Source organism: Macrotis lagotis, chromosome 5, assembly GCF_037893015.1.
Source record: "Macrotis lagotis isolate mMagLag1 chromosome 5, bilby.v1.9.chrom.fasta, whole genome shotgun sequence".
Lineage (NCBI taxonomy): Eukaryota > Metazoa > Chordata > Mammalia > Peramelemorphia > Peramelidae > Macrotis > Macrotis lagotis.
Window position 1 is genome coordinate 98,895,995 of NC_133662.1, and position 20,418 is coordinate 98,916,412.

The 20,418-nt window shown below is 36.1% G+C and overlaps 1 protein-coding gene across 6 annotated transcripts in view; it reads right to left on the minus strand.

Moving 5' to 3' along the window:
* The window catches only part of ASCC3 (activating signal cointegrator 1 complex subunit 3), a 379,520-nt gene extending 359,734 nt beyond the window's left edge, over positions 1-19,786 (minus strand). For 2 of the 6 annotated variants that reach the window (XM_074187242.1, XM_074187239.1), the window contains exon 1: positions 19,682-19,786. The gene's annotated coding sequence lies outside the window, so the exon portion shown is untranslated. Of the gene's footprint in view, positions 1-6,268; positions 6,539-19,069; positions 19,324-19,681 lie in introns of those variants that run through there. The other 4 variants (XM_074187243.1, XM_074187244.1, XM_074187240.1 and 1 more) reach the window with 3 other exon arrangements.
* Between the last annotated feature and the right edge of the window lie 632 nt (positions 19,787-20,418).

A 20,418-nucleotide genomic window follows, 5' to 3' on the forward strand; every position in this document is an offset into this window, starting at 1 on the left:
TTCCTTGAAGAAATAAGGAAGGAGCTTAAAAATTTGGGAGAGACAATTAATACCTTGGAACAAGAAAACAAAACCTTAGAAAGTACAATTGACAAACACAAAAGGAGAATAAATCTCTCAGATCATCAATTGGACAATTACAAAATGAGAACAATTCTCTCAGATCCTCAAATGAGCAAGTGCAAAAAGAAATTAATTCTCTCAAAACCTCAATTGGTCAAATGGAAAGCTCTTTCAAAAACAGAATTGACCAATTGGAAAAGGTTAATGAAGAAAACTCCTCCCCCCAAAAAATAATGGAGTCTACAGAAACTAATGACTCCACGAGACAGCAAGAGTCAGTTAAACAAAATCAAAAAATAGAAAAAATAGAAGCAAATGTGAAATACCTCATCAACAAAACCACTGACCTTGAGAATAGATCGAGGAGGGGAAACCTGAAAATTATAGGACTTCCTGAAAACATTGAAGAGAAAAAAAGCCTGAACTTAATATTACAGGATCTAGTGATGGAAAACTGCCCTGACATCATGGAATCGGAGGGCAAAGTAGTTATTGAAAGAGTACATCAATCCCCACCAGAAAAAGATCCTAAAAGGAAAACACCAAGGAATGTTGTGGCCAAACTCCAGAACTATCAGATAAAAGAGAAAATCCTGCAAGCAGCCAGAAAGAAACTATTTAAATATCAAGGAGCCACAGTAAGGATCACGCAGGACCTGGCTGCATCAACTTTAAGGGATCGAAGGGCCTGGAACGAGAGCACGGGACCTTGGAATGCAGCCAAGAATCTACTTTCCCACAAAGCTGAGCCTTCTCTTCCAAGGAAAAAGATGGACATTTAATGAAATGGAAGAATTCCAAAAATTTCTGATGAAAAGATCAGAGCTAAACAGAAAATCTGGATATCAAACAGGAGGTTCAAGAGACACATGAAAAGGTTAAGGGGGGGGGGGGCAGTAAAAGGAAAAAAATGCAATCCAGCAAGTTGAAACTGCCTATATCCCAGCATGGGGGGGGGGGGGGGGGGGGGGGGGGTAGAGACTCTCATAAATCCTGAGAAATGTAACTCTAACAGAGAGAATATACCTAGCCAGAAATGATGGACATCCATGACCTATCCATGAGACTGATATCTAATGGGATGTAACCGGCTTTAACTCCACTGGGGAGAAAGACTCTAATAACTCTCAGGAATTTGGACTCTATTCAACAGAATATACGGAACTGGAAGGGACAGACACTCAGAATTTTCTATGACTTAAGATAGAATGATCTAAAAAAAAAAAAATACACTACCTCCATAAAAGGGGGACATGAAAGAGATGGGAGGAGGGAGGGGATTGAATGGGACAAATCTCATTACACTAAGAGGTACAAAAAACCTATGGTAATAGAGGGGAAGAAGGGAGTAGAGGAGAAACACCTGAATCTTCTTCTCATCAGACTTGGCTTAAAGTCAATCTACACATACTCAGTTAACTTATAAAACATCTAACCTTTCAAGAAGTAAAAGGGGAAAAGAGGAGGGGGGACAGAGAAAGGGAAGGGGAGTGGAGGAAATAAGGGGTAATAACAAAAGGAAGGGAAGGGAAAGGGGAAAGAAAAGGGAGGGTGTGATATAGGAGGGCAAACACACTGAAGGGGGTGGTATTCAAAAACAAAATACTGGGGAATATGGATAAAAGGGGGGGAGGGGGGAAATACAAACAGAGGGAAGATAGCACAGAGGGCAATAAAGAATTAGTAATCATAACCTTGAATGTGAATGGGATGAACTCTCCCTTAAAACTAAGCAAATAGCAGAGTGGATTAAAAACCAGAATCCTACAATATGCTGCTTACAAGAAACTCATTTGAAGCAGAGATACATATAGAGTAAAGGTAAAAGGTTGGAGCAAAACATATTTTGCTTCAGCTGAAGTAAAAAAAGCAGGGGTAGCAATCCTTATCTCAGACAAAGCAGCAGCAAAAATAGATAGCGTTAAAAGAGATAAGGAAGGAAACTTTATCCTCCTAAAAGGTACCATAGACAATAAAGTCATTTCAATATTGAATATATATGCACCCAGTGGGACAGCACCCAAATTCTTAGAGGAGAAGCTGAAAGAATTACAGGAAGACATAGACAGCAAAACTCTACTAGTAGGAGACCTCAACCTCCCCCTATCAGATCTAGATAAATCAAATCATAAAACAAAAAAGAAAGAAATTAGGGAGGTAAATAGATTGTTAGAAAAATTAGATATGGTAGACTTATGGAGGAAACTGAATGGGGATAGGAAGGAATATACCTTTTTCTCTGCAGTACATGGAACTTATACAAAAATTGACCATGTACTAGGACATAAAAACCTAATGATCAACTGCAGAAAGGCAGAAATAGTGAATACATCTTTCTCAGATCACAATGCAATAAAAGTCATATGCAATACTGGGCCAAGGAGATATAGACCCAGAGCAAACTGGAAACTGAATAACCTCATCTTAAAAAATGACTGGACCAAAAAACCAATTATATAAAGAATTAACCATTTTATCCTAGATAATGATAATAATGAAACCACATACCAAAACCTATGGGATTCATTCAAAGCAACTCTCAGAGGATATATTATAGCTCTAAATGCTTATATGAATAAATTGGAGAAAGAGGAAATCAATGAACTAAACATGCAACTAAAAAACTTAGAGAAAGAACAAATCAAAAATCCCCAAATACCAAATTAGAAATTTTAAAATATCAAAGGAGAAATTAATAAAATTGAAAGCAAAAAACTATTGAATTAATAAATAAAACCAAAAGTTGGTATTATGAAAAAACCAATAAAATTGATAAACCTCTGGTCAATTTGATTAAAAAAAAGAAAGAAGAAAACCAACTTGCTAGTATGATAAATGAAAAAGGTAAACTCACCGCCAATGAGGAAATTAAAGTAATAATTCGAAATTATTTTGCCGAACTTTATGCCAATAAATTTGATAATCTAAGTGAAATGGATGAATATTTACAAAAATATAAGTTGCCCAGGTTAAATGAAGAAGAGATTAAATACCTGAACAACCCTATCTCAGAAAAAGAAATTCAACAAGCCATTAGTGAACTCCCTAAAAAAAAATCTCCAGGGCCTGATGGATTCACAAGTGAATTCTACCAAACATTTAAGGAACAATTGGTTCCAATTTTATATAAACTCTTTGGAAAAATAGGGAAGGATGGAACTCTGCCTAACTCTTTCTATGAAACCAATATGGTACTGCTACCTAAACCAGGAAGAGTTAAAACAGAGAAAGAAAATTATAGACCTATTTCCCTCATGAATATAGATGCAAAAATCCTATATAAAATCTTAGCAAAACGACTACAAGTCATCACCAGGATAATACATTATGATCAAGTAGGATTTATTCCAGGAATGCAGGGTTGGTTCAATATTAGGAAAACTGTTAGTATACTCAATTATATCAATAACAAACCTATCAGGAAACCATATGATCCTATCAATAGATGTTGAAAAATCTTTTGACAAAATACAGCATCCATTCCTATTAAAAACACTAGAGAGTGTAGGAATAAATGGACTGTTCCTTAAAATAATTAGCAGTATCTATCTGAAACCATCAACAAGCATTATACTCAATGGGGAGAGGCTAGAGGCATTCCCAATAAGATCAGGGGTTAAACAAGGGTGCCCATTATCACCACTACTATTCAATATTGTATTAGAAATGTTAGCATCAGCAATTAGAGAAGAAAAAGAAATTAAAGGAATTAGAATTGGGAAGGAAGAGACAAAACTCTCACTATTCGCAGATGACATGATGGTCTACCTAGAGAATCCCAAGAAATCATCTAAAAAACTACTGGAAACAATTAGCAATTTCAGCAAAGTTGCAGGTTATAAAATAAACCCCCACAAATCCTCAACTTTCCTATATATGACTAGCAAGAAACAGCAGGAAGAGCTAGAAAGAGAAATTCCATTCAAAGTAACCTCAGACAGTGTAAAATACTTGGGAGTCTATTTGCTAAGACAGACTCAGAATCTTTTTGAAAACAATTATATAACACTTCTCACACAAATTAAATCAGATTTAAATAACTGGGCAAATATCAACTGCTCATGGATAGGTAGAGCTAATATAATAAAAAATGACAATTCTACCAAAACGAAACTATCTGTTTAGTGCCCTACCAATCAAAATTCCAAAAAATTACTTTAATGAGCTAGAAAAAAATTGTAAGTAAATTCATATGGAGAAATAAAAAGTCAAGAATTGCCAGGAGCTTAATGAAAAAAAAATGCAAATGAAGGTGGCTTAGCACTACCTGATCTAAAATTATATTATAAAGCATCAGTCATCAAAACTGTTTGGTATTGGCTAAGAAATAGAGTGGTGGACCAGTGGAATAGACTAGGTGTAAAAGCAGGAGAGGATTATAGTAATCTGCTGTTTGATAAACCCAAAGAGTCAGGCCACCTTGATAAAAACTCCCTCTTTGATAAAAACTGCTGGGATAATTGGAAGTTAGTATGGAAGAAACTTAGATTAGACCAACACCTCACACCCTTTACCAAGATCAGATCCAAATGGTTACAGGACATAGACATAAAAAACAATACTATAAGCAAATTAGAAGATCAAGGACTAGTCTACCTGTCAGATCTATGGAAAGGGGAACAGTTTATGACTAAGGAAGAGTTGGAGAACATCACTAAAAACCAATTAGATGATTTTGATTACATTAAATTAAAAAGTTTTTGCACAGATAAAACCAATGTAATCAAGTTCAAAAGAAAAGTAGTAAATTGGGAAACAATCTTTACAATTAATGATTCTGACAAAGGACTCATTTCTAAAATATACAGAGAACTGAGTCATATTTTTAAAACAAAAAGCCATTCCCCAATTGACAAATGGTCAAAGGATATGCAACAGCAATTTACAGATGAGGAGATCAAAGCAATCCATAGCCATATGAAAAAATACGCTAAATCATTAATTATTAGAGAAATGCAAATTAAAGCTTCACTGAGGTACCACCTCACACCTCTCAGATTGGCCAGTATGACCAGGAAGGATAATGATCATTGTTGGAAGGGATGTGGGAAATCTGGGACACTATTACACTGTGGGTGGAGCTGTGAACTCATCCAACCCTTCTGGAGAGCTATTTGGAACTATGCCCAAAGGGCAACAAAAATGTGCATACCCTTTGACCCAGCAATACCACTACTGGGTCCATACCCTGAAGAGATGAAGGAAAAGGGTAAAAACATTACTTGTAGAAAAATATTTATAGCAGCCCTGTTTGTGGTGGCAAAAGAATTGGAAATCCAGTAAATGTCCTTCAATTGGGGAATGGTTTAGCAAACTGTGGTATATGTATGTCATGGAACACTATTGTTCTATTAGAAACCAGGAGGGAGGGGATTTCAGGGAAACCTGGAGGGATTTGCATGAACTGATGCTGAGTGAGATGAGCAGAACCAGAAAAACACTGTACACCCTAACAGCAACATGGGAGTGATGTTCAACCTTGAAGGACTTGCTCATTCCATCAGTGCAACAATTGGGAGCAATTTTGGGCTGTCTGCAAAGGAGAGTACCATCTGTATCCAGATAAGGAGCTGTGGAGTTTGAACAAAGTACAAGGACTATTCCCTTTAATTCAAAAAAAAAAAACAAACCCCAGATGTCTTATGGTTTGATCTGGTTACCTCTGAAAATTCTGTTCTCTTTAAGGATATGATTTCTCTCTCATCACACCCAATTTGGATGAAGGTACAACATGGAAACAAAGTAAAGACTGACAGAGTGCTATCTGTGGGGTGGGGGTGGGGGAGGGAAGCAAGATTGGGGGGGAAATTGTAAAACTCTAATATCTTTAATAAAAATTTTAAAAAAATAAAAAAAAATAAAGAAGGGCAAATTTGAACAACTTCAAGGCATCACCTCCCACTTTTTCAGATTGGCTAAAATGCCAAAAAAAAAGGGGGAAATGATTGATGTTGGAGAGGATACGGGAAAACTAGGACACTAATGAACTATTGGTGGAGTTGTGAACTGATGCAAGCATTCTGGAGAGCAATTTGGAACTACACCCAAAGGGCAATAAAACTACGCATATGCTTTGATCTTGCTGGAACCCACTACTGGGTCTATATCCCAAAGACAGCATTAAAATGTAGGTCTACATGTACAAAAATATTTACAACAGCTCTTTTTGTAGTGGCAAAGAACTGGAAATCAAGGGGATACTCACCAATTGGGGAAGATCTGAAGAAATTATGGTGTATGAACGTAATGGAGTACTATTGTTCAGTAAGAAATCATAAGCCATCAGACTATCCTGGAAAGACTTTAACTGATGCTGAGTGAAATGAACAGAACCCAGAGAATATAGGATATATTAACAGCAACAACAGGAAATGATCCACTATGATGGATGCAGTTCCTCTCAACAGTTTAGTGATCAAGGACAATCCTGACAGACCTGCTAAGGAAAATGCACACAGAAAAAAACTATTGAATCTGAATGCAGAGCTAAGCATACTATGTTCACTTTTAAAATGTTTCTTTTATGTTTTTTTTCTTTCTCATGGTTTTTTTTCCCCTCACTTAGTTCTAATCTTTCACAAAATGACTAACAGGGAAATGTTAGTAAATAAATAAGAGAAAAAAATGAATGCTAAAATTTTGACACTACATGACTGGGAAAAAATAAAATACTGTTAAAAATAAAAAATGTTAACCTAATGAATAACTATCCAAATGTAATCTGCCAAAATTTATAATTGTGACATTTAAAGTGTCAAAGCTTTTCCCAACAATATTTTTCATAAAGAATATTTTATTTGAGATTCACTTATTATACTTCTGAAAATGGGTAAACAATTTCTCAAGGATTTTTCCTTCTCTGGCAAATGCTTCAAAATGTGTTTAAAACATAAATGAGACCTCATTCATTTTTAATCAATTATTAAACCAAAGCAATTCTGGGACTGTATCATCTAATTTGTCTACTTCAAAGTTTAACACTGATAGACATTTTAAAATGTTGACTAAACTGGATTTCAAGGTTTTCAAATAAGGAAGATATTAGTCATGTTTTCTCTATTACAAAACTTCTAAGAACTACTAATTTATTTGACTTTTAAAAATACAGGAAAGGGGGAACTATTTTCTACATACACATCAGAGAATATGGGGGGGGCCAAAGAATTCCTCAATTTATAAAACTTGAATTCATTTAAATAACCTTAGACAAAAAGTTTTTTTTTCCTTTAAGAAATCCTGCAAAGTAACCAAATAAAAATTAACCAGATAAAATCACAATAAATGAAAATAATTAATAGTACCTGTATGCAATTATAAGATAGCAAAATGGAAAAACTGAAAGAAATAAAGAGATAACCTACAAAAACATAATTACCAAATTTACAGACAGAAAAGATCTTAATTTCAAAGAAATCCAATTTTAAAAAGTTAGAGTGTAGAGAAATAAAACTATTTACACTGGTTCTATGTTCATGAGACAAATACAGTAAAAAAAAATGACTATATCAGGTAAGGATAACTCAAAGAAAAAGAACTGCAGAGAAATATTACTAATGAGTATGAATGATTCAAAGTCTTGAAGTAAATCCAGCAACAAAAAAATACTAAAGCAACATAATCCAAAAAATTATTCATCATGACTATATTAGACTTATACAAAACACAGAAGACAACTAATCTTTACATTTAAAAATACGTCAAACTACATAATTATGTCACAAGCAGCAGTGAAAACTTCCAGAAAAATATAAACTTCATTTATGAAAAAAAATTCAGCAAAGCACAAGCATAGAAGAGTCATTTAGAATGATATAAATTATCTCTGTAAAACTAAAAACTAGCATTATATGTAATGGGAAAACATTAAAAGCTTTCTGAATAAATACAGGTATAAAGAATTTTCCCTTTCCCCAATGTTATATGACATAGTCACATATTTTAATAGTAGCAATCGGGAAAAAAGTGAATAAAACTATTTCTATTTGAGTATGACATCCATAAAATGGTTACTTTTAAAATCCCAGGAACTCAGGTAAGAAACTAATTGGGACAAAATAGCTTCTGTAAAGTATCTAGATACAAGCTGAATCTATAAAAATCGTCAATATGTCTATCCTTCCTTCATTATATAACAATAAAACCCAAGAGGAGATAATAAAAAGGGAAGCTCCATTTAAACAACTATGAACTGCAAAAAATATCTTAAAGTCTATTTATCAACCAAACTACATCCAAAATTTAGTAAAATTACAAAATATTTCCAAGCAATAAAAGCCACTACAATAAAAATGTCAAACCTATATAAATTAATTGAAAATTTATTACTATCAAACTAGCAAGTAGCAAATGAGAGTAAGCCCCAAAGCAACAATGATGAAAAGACAAGGCTGTCAGGTGGTCTACGTGGATTTTATAATGCCTTTGGGCAAGTTCAAGAAAGGAAAGGCATATTCAGCAAAAAATAATCATTAACATTTTTATATAGTTTTTGCAGAAAAGGCCAGAAACAAATTTTCAGTCAAGTCACTTGGTCACTTCAGAATCAAGTCATATTATAAAAAACAGTATGTAAAAGCTTGCCCTAGATTGACCTACAGAAAAAAAAGAGAACTTTCTGCTTCTGTCAAGAAGTAATCACAATGGTAATCTCCTAATTCCCTTACTCTCCTGACAAAAAAAAAAAAAGAGGCCATTTGGAACTATTAAATTTAACTTTGCTAATCCACAAAACCTGATAAATCCTAACCAAAAAACCAGACAGTCTCACCTAATTTCTGAAATAAATTTGACAGCAGGGTTAGTAATGATGTCACATATTGGTGAGATACTAATACTTTTATAAAATATACCACAGAACATTTTAAAAGGCTCCATGAATCTTATCAAAATAATTAAAAATATTTGGGCAAGCCACTTAACCCCCCCATTTGCCTTGCAAAAAAAAATTAAAAATTAATTATACTTGTCAAGATAATGAGTAAAATTTTTTGATACATAAAATTTAAATCGTATCTTTTTCTTCAAGTTAACTTGCCCTAAAACATATCTTGCTCATTAGAACACAATCAGTGTCCTAATTTGAAAGGATTTTTACTAAATTTTGTAGAAAAGATATCACTAATGCTGAAGTGAATTATTCCAAAGTTATATTTATGTATACTTCTGCAAAGACTATTACAGAATACTCTTAAAATTTTTAAAAACTGCAGTTTTTAAATAACTAAGTATAATATGATGCTGCACGTTAGTTAGGGTGTAAAGAAATAGGTCCCTTACAAACACCCTAATAAAAAAGATCAAGATCTAAAAATGTTAAGTCAAAGAGAATCATATATAAACTCTTCAATCTAGTCAAGAAATATACAAAATGACTTTCAGAATCCTGAAGAAATCGTGAATAGCAACCCAACCACACAGAATGAAATCAGACACAAAGCATACATAGGGGAAGCCCAGAAGTTCCAGAAGACTTAGGTCCTGAGAAGCACTATGGCAAAAGGAAGCTACGGAGGCCTGATCATGGATGGGGATCATAGGCTCAAAACTCATCTATGCAACTTATTCCTAACCCAAAAGGCAGGCACAGCTGGAGACAAGGTCAGGCAATTCTTGTAGAAGGTGGAGTCTTAGTCACCATACTCAGAAACAAATAAAGTATACCCAAATTCACCATATCTTTGTCACAAATACAAGCTACTAACCCTGAAACTGGGACTGATAATACAAATAAAAAGAAAAAGCTAGATACAAGGAAAAAAATACTCTGAATTTAGTGAAAGATTCCTAAGTGGTAAACCCAAAATGAGAAAAGTCCAGAGTAGATCTTAGAGGCTATTTGGAAAAAAATGAAACAAAATATACAAATAAAACTCAGAGAGAAAAAAGGAAGGCAAAGAGAATTAATTGGTAAAATTCACTCAAGAATCATTATGTCCTGACAATTTGGGGCTGTCTGCAATGGAGAATACCATCTGTATTCAGATAGGGAACCATGGAGTTTGAACAAAGTTCAAGGACTATTCCCTTTAATTTAGAGGGGAAAAAACTGCTATCTTATTGTCTGATCTTGTTATCTCTTACACTTTATGTTTCTTCTTTAAGGATATGATTTCTCCCTCATCACATTCAATTTGGATCAATGTACAACATGGAAACAATGTAAAGACTGACAAATTGCTTTCTGTGGGGAGTGGGAGAGGGAAGTAAGATTGGGGAAAAATTGTAAAACTCAAAATAAATAAAATTTTTAATAGAAAAAAGATATGTCCTGAAAGTGAGAATATGCTAAACACTAGATAACAACCCAATGTAGCAACAAGTAATTTTAAAACAAAATCAAAAGACTGAAAAAACAGTCATACAAATGACCTAGAAAACAAGTCAGGAAGAGACAACTTAAAAACTACTAGACTAACTGAAAAACATAAGTAGGACCAAAAATCTTTGAAAAAGCAGTGCTTCCAACTCACTGAACACCATCATCCTAGAGCAATCCCTGAACAGATAAAAGCCTGGCCAACTAACTGCTGTGTAGATGCTACAGTCTCATCTACTGAAGACCCAAGAAAGTCTTCAACAGCAGAAAATGATTATTTATCAGTAGAAACGACATTAAAAAGGAATTACTGCTTTGCTGTTAAACTCTAAGGAACTTAGGATCTTTTTATCTAAAATGCATCTGTTTTAATTACTATTCTATTATAATGTAATGAGAGCTCCTTGAAAACAGGGACTTTCTTACTTTACTATTTATATTGCCAATACTTTAGCACAGTGCTTTATAGTGTTTAAGAAATGTTTCATTAATTTATTCACTCATTCATGATCCATATAAAAAGCGTTCATGTCATATTTCAAGGAATCAAATAAAACTGTCCAGATCTCTTAAAAGTAAAAGACAAAGTACAAATAGAAAACTCCACAAGCTATCTCCTGACAACAAGCAATTAGAATCAAACTGTCATTTTAAAAAGTTGACTATCAGAAATGAAGTAGAAAATAATCAGACATAAGAGCTTCCGAAAGTGCATCTTTTTTCAATGAGATTACTGTAAGTCATATTACCCTGTCAACACTTCAATGGAGAGTAAGGGTGGGAGTGATGTTCAAGGCAGTCTAAAGATTTTACTTTCTTTGAAATTACAGAAATGTGAAATCTGAAAGCTGAAATGGAGTCGAGGTTTTCTAGTCTAAATTCATAGACTAATAATACATAAATCCTTTCTAAAGAAGTTCTAACTGCACATGTTTCAAGTAACTGCCTGTCACCTCAATCATTCCTAAGTCATTCCTAAGGTATTACTAATGTTCTTTTGGGGGAAGGTTAAATATTACTGTAACTTCTCAATAATTTTCTCCCCTCTTCCCTAAGGAATCCTTCCTTGCAACATATAAAATCAAGTAAAACAAATCAGTACATTGTCCATGCCTGGTTCTGAACATCTAGTCCATCACCTATTGGATGTCTTCAGATGCCATGACCAGACACAATATTTTTCAGATTAAGTGTCAATTTCTAAAATCTAACTAGTTTGGAAACTGCTGAGACTGAGGTCAGTAAGTCCTAAAATTCAAATCCTACTTCAAATTACTAGCTTAATAGCTATGTGACCTTGGACAATTCACTTAACCTCCATTTGACACAATTAATTCAATTGTAAAATAAGATAATAACAGCACCAATCTCTCAGGATTGTTCTAAAGCTGAATTGAGGTAATATTTGTAATGTGCTTAAGCCAGTATCTAGAACACAGTAGGTATGTTATATATAAATGCTAGCTGCTTATTGTAAAAAGTCAGAAGTTTAAAATGCTTAGAACTATGTCAAAACATAGATGGGGGGAGGCAGCTAGGTGGTGCAGTGGATAGAGCACCTGCCCTGGAGTCAGGAGTAACCGAGTTCAAATCCGGCCTCAGACACTTAATAATTACCTAGCTGTGTGGCCTTGGGCAAGCCACTTAACCCCATTGCCTTGCAAAAACCTAAAAAAAAACTTTAGGGAAGTAAAACAGATTCCACTTAATCTGAGAAAACCTACTCAGGGAAAACTGAGTACCCTAAGTGTACCTACTCAAAAGAGTGGGAAAATGTCTTAGATATAAGTGAATAGACTCCAAACAGCCCCTACTCTTTTTTTCCAATATAGATGAGCAGCATTTGGGGAAGAGAGGAAGACTACTGATAGTGCTGCATCTGCCCCCTCCCAAAATAATGAAGAGAAGACAATTCAGAAGGAAACACAGGTAAGAACAGTTTTGAAAGTAACAAATTAAAATTTATGTAGTTTTTTAAAAACAAAAGTAAATTATGTAATAGAAATTTGAAGTTTTATATATATATATATGTAGTCATCTTTTAGGTTCTATGAAAATACTCTTCTTTGATGTTTAAGAATAGAACAGAATTTTTTTTGGCAAATTAAAATGAACCCTACTGTAGGAAAACAAAAGACAGTGAGGGAGAAAGAATAATAATAATAATGGACACTGGTATAGAACTTTAAGGCTTATAAATCACTTTATGTATATTATTTACATATCTTATTTATTCCTCATAACAACCTTGTAAAGTAAGCACTACAGATATTATCATCTCTAATTTAAAGATGAACAAACAGACTCCAAAAAGTTAACAACTTGCCTATGGTCACACATCATCCAAAGAAAGAATTCAAACTCAGGTCTCTTATAACTCCAAATCTAGCTTTCTTTTCATTTTTTTTTTAATGAAAATTAAACTTCTTATAAAGATAGATCCTAACAGATATTATAATTAGAAAGTAATAATGAGTAGCATTCTATAAACATAAACCATTCATCATTTCTCTTCTTTCAAGTTACCAATATTGCTTAGAATCGTGATCAATTTTATTTCACTTAATTTTTCCTTCCTTATTTCCAGTTGCAATCAAGTACCAACTAAACCAGAGCAACACATGAAATATATTCAATCAGAATACCTGAAGTTAGGCAATTATTAGAAAGAATAAAGCAGTATTTCATTATTTATCAAGAAGCTTTATTTAACAAAAATTTTTGTTTTTAGGAAACCATGTAGTATAGAGGAAAGAAAGCTAGATTTGGAGTTTTAAGGGGACTGACTGAGTTTGAACTCTTGTCTTTTGATGCTGTGTGATCACAGGCAAAGTTATTAACTTTTCTGAGTCTCAGTTTCCTCATCTTTAAGATGGAGATAATATCTGTAGCACTTCTTTTTTTTTTAAGATTTTTGCAAGGCAAATGGGGTTAAGTGGCTTGCCCAAGGCCATACAACTAGGTAATTATTAAGTGTCTGAGATGGGATTTGAACCCAGATACTCCTGACTCCAAGGCCGGTGCTTTATCCACTACGCCACCTAGCCGCCCCTCTGTAGCACTTCTTACAAGGTTATGAGGATTAAATAATATAGACAAATAATGTTTTGTCCCCCACATCTAGATAGCCTCAAAACATAACATTCTAAGATAATATTAACAAAAATTGTTCATATATTAATAACAAAATTGTTATACTCCTTCTAAATCGCTGTCTTCTGTGTATTTTTAAATGTTTTGTTGATAATTTTTTCCCCCTACTATTACTTCCCATAAATTCAACCTCCAAATTGCTAATTTTTTCAAAGCTCAATCAAAATGTCCTTTCTACTTGAGCTATCTAACTCCCAGTGCCTCCCCTTTTCCCCAAAATGTTTACACTTGTGGGTTCCTAGTGTTTTTCTCCAACAGAATGAAGTGCCTCAAGGGCAGGGACTGTTTTCATTTTTGTCTTTGTACCCCTATTGGCCGACAGAGAATCTGGGCCAGGATGGGCACTTGATAACTGATGCTGGCTCTTTCAAACTAGGTCAGCTAGTTCACTAAATTCTGAATGCAGTTGACTGTACATTATGCTGAACAGAGAAATTTGTTTTTGATCCTAGAAGTAATAGGGAATCTTTGGAGCTTGTTTAGCAGAGGAGTATCTAGAAGTGACTTTTAAATATATCACTGGGCAACCATATGGAAGACAGTTTAGAGAAAGAACTCAATTAGGAGACTCTTGAAATAGTTAAGACAAGATCTAATGAATTCAAAAACTGAGTCTATGAGTAGAGAAAAAGAACAGATTGGAGAGATGCTGTGACAGCAGAAATGAAAAAATTTGGCAACTGAATGACTATGTGGGGTGAGGATTAATGCAGAATCCAGGATGACTCCATGCAAATCTTAAGTGTCTGGAGTATGACAATAGTCTCAACTGAAATAGAAAAGTTAGGAAATGGGGCAAGTTTAAATGGAAAGATGAGTTTTCTACTCATTTTGAACACAATGACTTTAAGATTCCTAAAAGACATTCCCATCCGAAATATGTAGCAGGTAATTGATTATATGGAGCTTGAGCTCAAAAGAGAGACTAAAAGGAGTCATCTGCTTTATAATTGAATTTATGGAAGCTCATGATGAGGTCACCAAAAATGAAAGTATAGAGAGGAAGTTCCAGGATTCAGTTCTCAGATACACTCACAAATACAAGATGAGAAACAGATGAAGATCCAGCAATGATGAAAATGAATGGTCTTTCAAATAGGATAGAGAAGGGTTATGAAAAATCAAAGGAAAAAGTATCCAGAATGAAATCATTCTCTTTGCATAGTCAATCCTTTCACCAGACTCTTGATCATGCCTCCCCCTACCCCCACTCTCTTTAAGACCTAGTCTGTCTATGGATTATCATCATCCCTTCTATAATACCCAAATTTTCCTAATTTATGTTGACAAGCCATCTCAAGTCTCTCCTGACTTTCTATTCCACTACTGAAACTGTTTTCTCCAATATCATCTTCATGATAAAATAGAACACTTTTTCCCTAAGTCCTTTACTTCATTAAATTTTCCCACAGCATCAGATATTTCTAGCTATCTTTTCCTATCCTTAATTACTTTTCCTTTGCTTCCCTGATACTCCACTCTCCTAGTTTCCTGTCTAACCACTCCAGTATTTGCTTCCTTATATCATGTTCTCCCAACCTACTTAGGTGTAGCTATCTCCCAAAGTTCTGTCCTTAATCTTCTTTTCAATATACTCAATTGTAGCAATCTCATTCCCTCCCATGTCTTCAATTATCATGCTATGTCAATGATTCCCAAATCTATATCTAGCCCTGATTCCTCTCCTTTGAGATCCAGTACTATATTTCCAACTGCCTACAAGCATCTCCACCTTTTGTCCCTACCAGCATCTTAAATTCAATTATTTTTCCTCCACATTTCCTAATGGCACCATCTTAGATTTACAGATGAAGAACTAAGTCCTGAGAAGGTTAAATGACTTTCTGAAAGGATTAGGATATGAACAGTTCTTATTCCAAGTCAAATAATCCTTCCACTATAATATGGTATTCAATTTTTTTCCTGCTTATCTATGCTTATATCTCTAAATATCCATCCTTTTTCCACCTTCCCCCTTCTCTCTTCATCCACATATCCAAAACAATTGCCAAGTCTTGTCAATTCTACATTGACAACATTGTCTCATACATCTTTTCTTCTACATTCACATTATTGCTACTACCTTAGTTGAGCCTACATAACTGTACTAGTTATCATTGCCTCTAGTCTTTCTAATCTATCCTTCAGACAGCTGCTGTAATATTGTCCCAAAACACAGGACTGTTCATGTCACTCCCTTAACTGAAACAAAACAAAAACCTTCTCTATTTTTATGAGACAATTTACAGAATATAATACAAACTTCTTACCCTGAAATTTAAGGTCTACTATCATCTGCCTCCAACTTACCTATCCAGCTTTATTACATTCAATTCTTGTACTCATCAACATACCTTTCTCTAAATGAATGCATCCTCAACTTAAAGGGTCGCATCATAAATAAATTAAAGGAACAAGAAAGGAATTACCTTTCAGATTGATGGTGATGGTGAAGGGAAGAGTTCATGACCAAACAAAGGATAAAGAGGATATAAGATTATAGAGAACAATCTTGATTATATAAAATTGGAAAGAATTTTTTTTGATAAATAAAACCAATGCAGGTAAGATATAGAAGGGAAACAACAATATATAGCAAGTTTCTCTGATAAAAGGTCTTATTTCTACAACAAATAATTGATTCAAACTGATTTAGAGTAAGAGTAATACCAAATGATAATTTTCAAGCGTTGGGAATAAGCAGTTCTCAAGGGGGGGAGGGGGATTAAGCAGTCTATAGTCACAAGAAAAAAAAGTTCAAAATCATTAATATTAAGTAAACAAACTGAAACAAAGCTTCAGTTTTAACTCATATCTATCAGATTGACAAAGTTGATTAAAACAGGAAAAATGGTAAAAACTAGAAAGGCTGTGAGAAAATAGTCACACTGATGCACTACTGATTGAATTGATCTAGTCATTTGGAATTATGTCCAAAAAAGTTACTAAATCATGCATACATACCCAATGACTCTTTGAAAGCAGCTTGGTGGCACAGTGGTTTATAGCCCTAGTCTTAGGAGTTCAAATCCTGCCTCAGACACTTGATAGCTATATGAAGATGGAAAACTTATATTTGTTTTGTGCCTCAATTTTCCCATCTATAAAATAGATAATAATAATAATAATAATAATAATAATACCCATCTCACAGAATCATTGTGAGGATCAAATGGGATAACAAACCTTAAAATGATATAAAATACTAATAAAATTATTATTATTATTTTCCAGAGATATCACTACTAAGTCAATTTTCCAAGACCAAAGAAAAAAGGAAAAAGGTCCCAAACAAACTAAATTATAGAAACTCTTTGGTGCTAAAAGAAACAACTAGAAACTAAGGAGATATCTTATCGATAGGCAAATGGTTAAACAGATGACTGTATATGAATGCATTAAAATGCTAATATGGTATAAGAAATTATGTTTCTGTTTACTAAAATTGTACTTTATTCTAGGTTTCCCCTAACCAGCACCCAGTCTGATTAGTATAATAGATAAATGCATAAGTAGCCAGCATATAGTAACAACAGTAAGAATTGTAAAGAGGCATCTACAAGTCCTATTGATAAGGATAATACTGCAAACTATCTCAAATCATTTAAAAGTCACATCCTGATGGAAGCCAGTTTAAGCCTCACTAAGCTCAGATAAGTTCCAGATATCAGCAGTAGGAACAGTAGAACATCAAATGTTAATTTTTGAGGTGGTTGTGGATATGTTAGTGAACTAAACTCAAAGTGGCATGGATAAGAGTCTGTCTCCCACCAAAACCCCATTAAAAATGAGACCCCAAACTCCTGTCCCCAAGCACTTTTCCATCTCCCAAGAGATGTTCAAGTGCTCCCAACTCCAACCCTTGATTATATCAGTGGCTCTCTGACTTTCCCTCTTCCCATTCTTTTTCCCCTGCATTGCCTGCTTAACTCTATTACCCCATCTCTGATCCCATGAAGTCTGCCTTTGTATTTCTGTCCTTTTTGTCCCTGTACTTTGGGTGCCAATTGTCCCTCTGGGCTATGTGCTTTACATATAACTTAGGTATCTAAATATTTAAATGTTATCTTCTCATGAGAACAAGAACTCCCTAAGAGCTGAGATAGTGTTTTTTGCCTTTCCTGATATCTCCAGAACCTAGCACAATAAAGGTTTGTTGAGTGGTATTGTCCAGCCCTTTTAATCAAGTGTTAAGGGTAAGGTGCTTCCTAAGAGGTTTCCTATAAAAGTAGATATGCAATTGTCAAGTTCACTGTCAGAGATGAAGACTTAAACCCAAATAAATCACAACTCTGAAGTACACCATATCATGTTGTCTTCTCCACAATATGTCAAGTATTTTTAAAAATTTCACAATCACACAAATAAATCTAAATGACACTAAACAAGCCTGCCAATGAAATTTGTGCTGCATTGATCCAAACCTAAAGTGAAAATTTTTCCTAAGATCTAATACTTGAAAAGACTTATAACTGAATCTGAGGACTCAGATACATTAAGTGTTATAAGGAGAGATGTGGATAGAAAAGAATGTACTGTCAATATTTATATTTAATAAGACTTTAATATAAAAAAACTCATTCACATAGTTGGTTATCCTACTGGCATGTTAACTACTTCCTGTCAAGAGTAGGTCATCTAGGACATAATAAGCAGGTGGGACATTTTTGTGTTTTCTTCATCTATTCTAACACTAATTAAGAATATATACATATACATATATATACATATATATATATATATGTGTATATATACACATATATATATGTATGCTTGAGGGGTGGCTAGGGTAGCACAATGGATAAAGCACTGGCCCTGGAGTCAGGAGTACCAGAGTTCAAATCCGACCTCAGACACTTAATAATTACCTAGCTGTGTGGCCTTGGGAAGCCACTTAACCCCATTTGCCTTGCAAAAATCTAAAAAAAAAGAAAAAAAATTCCACTGGAACTTTTCAATGTCTAAGTGAGTTCAGGTATTCCTGTAATTTCTACTTTATAGAGAGGGAAACAAAGGCTTGGAAAAAGTAACTGACTTGCTCACAGAGGTCCTAAGAATCAGGGATAGGCTGTGAATCTAGATTCAACTCTTTAAAGCATTATTGTGAGCAGGCCATAGAGTTCACCAGACTAATAATGGAGCTCATGACATAGAATAAGGTTAAGAACTTGGATCTAAAAAAAAAAAAATTAAGTGGCTTTTTTAAAGTTTTCTTTCCTTAAAGAATTCCACTGGAACTTTTCAATGTCTAAGTGAGTTCAGGTATTCCTGTAATTTCTACTTTATAGAGGAGGAAATAGCTAACTTGCTCACAGTGGTCCTAAGAATCCAATTCCTTTTATCATACTATTACTCTAAAAAAGAATTTTTCTGACATCACTGGTATGAACAGGTGTCATTTCTGAGTACCATTAAAGTCAGAAACGTGCTCTTCACATGTTCATAAAGTCCGGTGAGAGTCTCTTCAAACTTCACACAATCGTGGGGTAAAATCGATCACAACAAACAAAATGAATGAATGAAAACTAAATGTCTTACCTATTATTATTGTTGCTTATGGTAACCATGGCTTTTGACATCTGACTCGTGAATTTCTTAAGATTGTTAAGTACAGAGACAATCTTAGGATTTTTAGCACCCCCGAGTCACAAATGTTGATCAAGAATTTCTTCCAATGAAGCTGACCCCCCCCCCCTTATGGAAGCCCCACCAGCCGGCGCTCAGGTGCGCAGTATTTATGATCACCAATAAAGTCTCATTGGAAATGAACGCAGAGGCGGCTGGCTGCCGAGAGACGCCGAGCCCTTCCCTGGCCTCCAGCCAGCAGCGCCAGGCCGGGCTGCGCTCCTTCCTCCTCCGGCTCCGGGGGTCCCTAGGAGCGGCGGGCGGGTCCCGAGGGGGCACCTGCCCGCCGGCTCCGCGCAGGAAGCAACAGGTTTCGTTTCTGAACAGAAACGCCGCACGGGCTTGGCACGGGGGCGCCGGCTGCCCGGGTGGGGGCGGGCACACGCAGCCGCGGGGGGGGGGGGGGGGCGGGAAGGACTGACAGCTCCCCTCCCCCGCGCGGCCCCACTTCCTGCTTCCGCCGCCCTCCCCGCACCCCTCCGGGCCGGCCGGGGCTCGCACGTTCCCCGCAGCTGCATCGCCTACCTCTCTCTCTCTATGCCCGGCCTCTCGCAGTCGGCCTCCGCATCTGGCGGGGAGGACAAACGGCGGCCCGACCGCCTCCCGCGTCCGTGCCGGAGCAGCCTCAGCGGGCGGCAGGTCCCGGCCGGACCGAGGGACGGAGCGAGCCGGCGGGAGCGGGGCGAGGGAGCGGAGGAGGGCGCCGGGGCCCCGGAGGAACACTCCGAAGCCGGCGCGGCTCACGCACCGACGCGTCGACGTCGGCACGGCGGCTCGCACGTCCGGCCTCGGAGTCTCGGCGCCGAGAAAACGGGAGGGGGAGGGTAAAGGAGGCAAAGTTGTGGGGAGGGCGGGGTGCCTCCTCACGGGAAGAACGCGCGCGTTCCCGGGCCGTGTTAGTGCGCCTGCGCGCGCGCCTCCCGGCCTCGGCCAAGGCCGGCCGGGGTTCTTCCTTGTGCGCCTGCGCGGGTGTTTCTCCTCTCCTTGGGTCACTAAGAGGTGGCTGCTGTGGGCTGAGGGAGCCTAGCCCCAAAGTCACCACCTTCCAGAAGCTTCCAGTCTCCCGCCTTTTACCCCTGACCTTCCCCCCACTCAGCTTCATAAACCTTAAAAAATAACCTAAGCCAAGCTTATTAATTCTTGTCCTAATAAGAGTTGTAGAAAATCAGCCTTTCGCATTCAGAATGTGGTCAATTGACATTTCCCCAACAATACTTAAACCGTATTTGCCTATGAAATTACTCTCATTTGGGGGGCGGCTG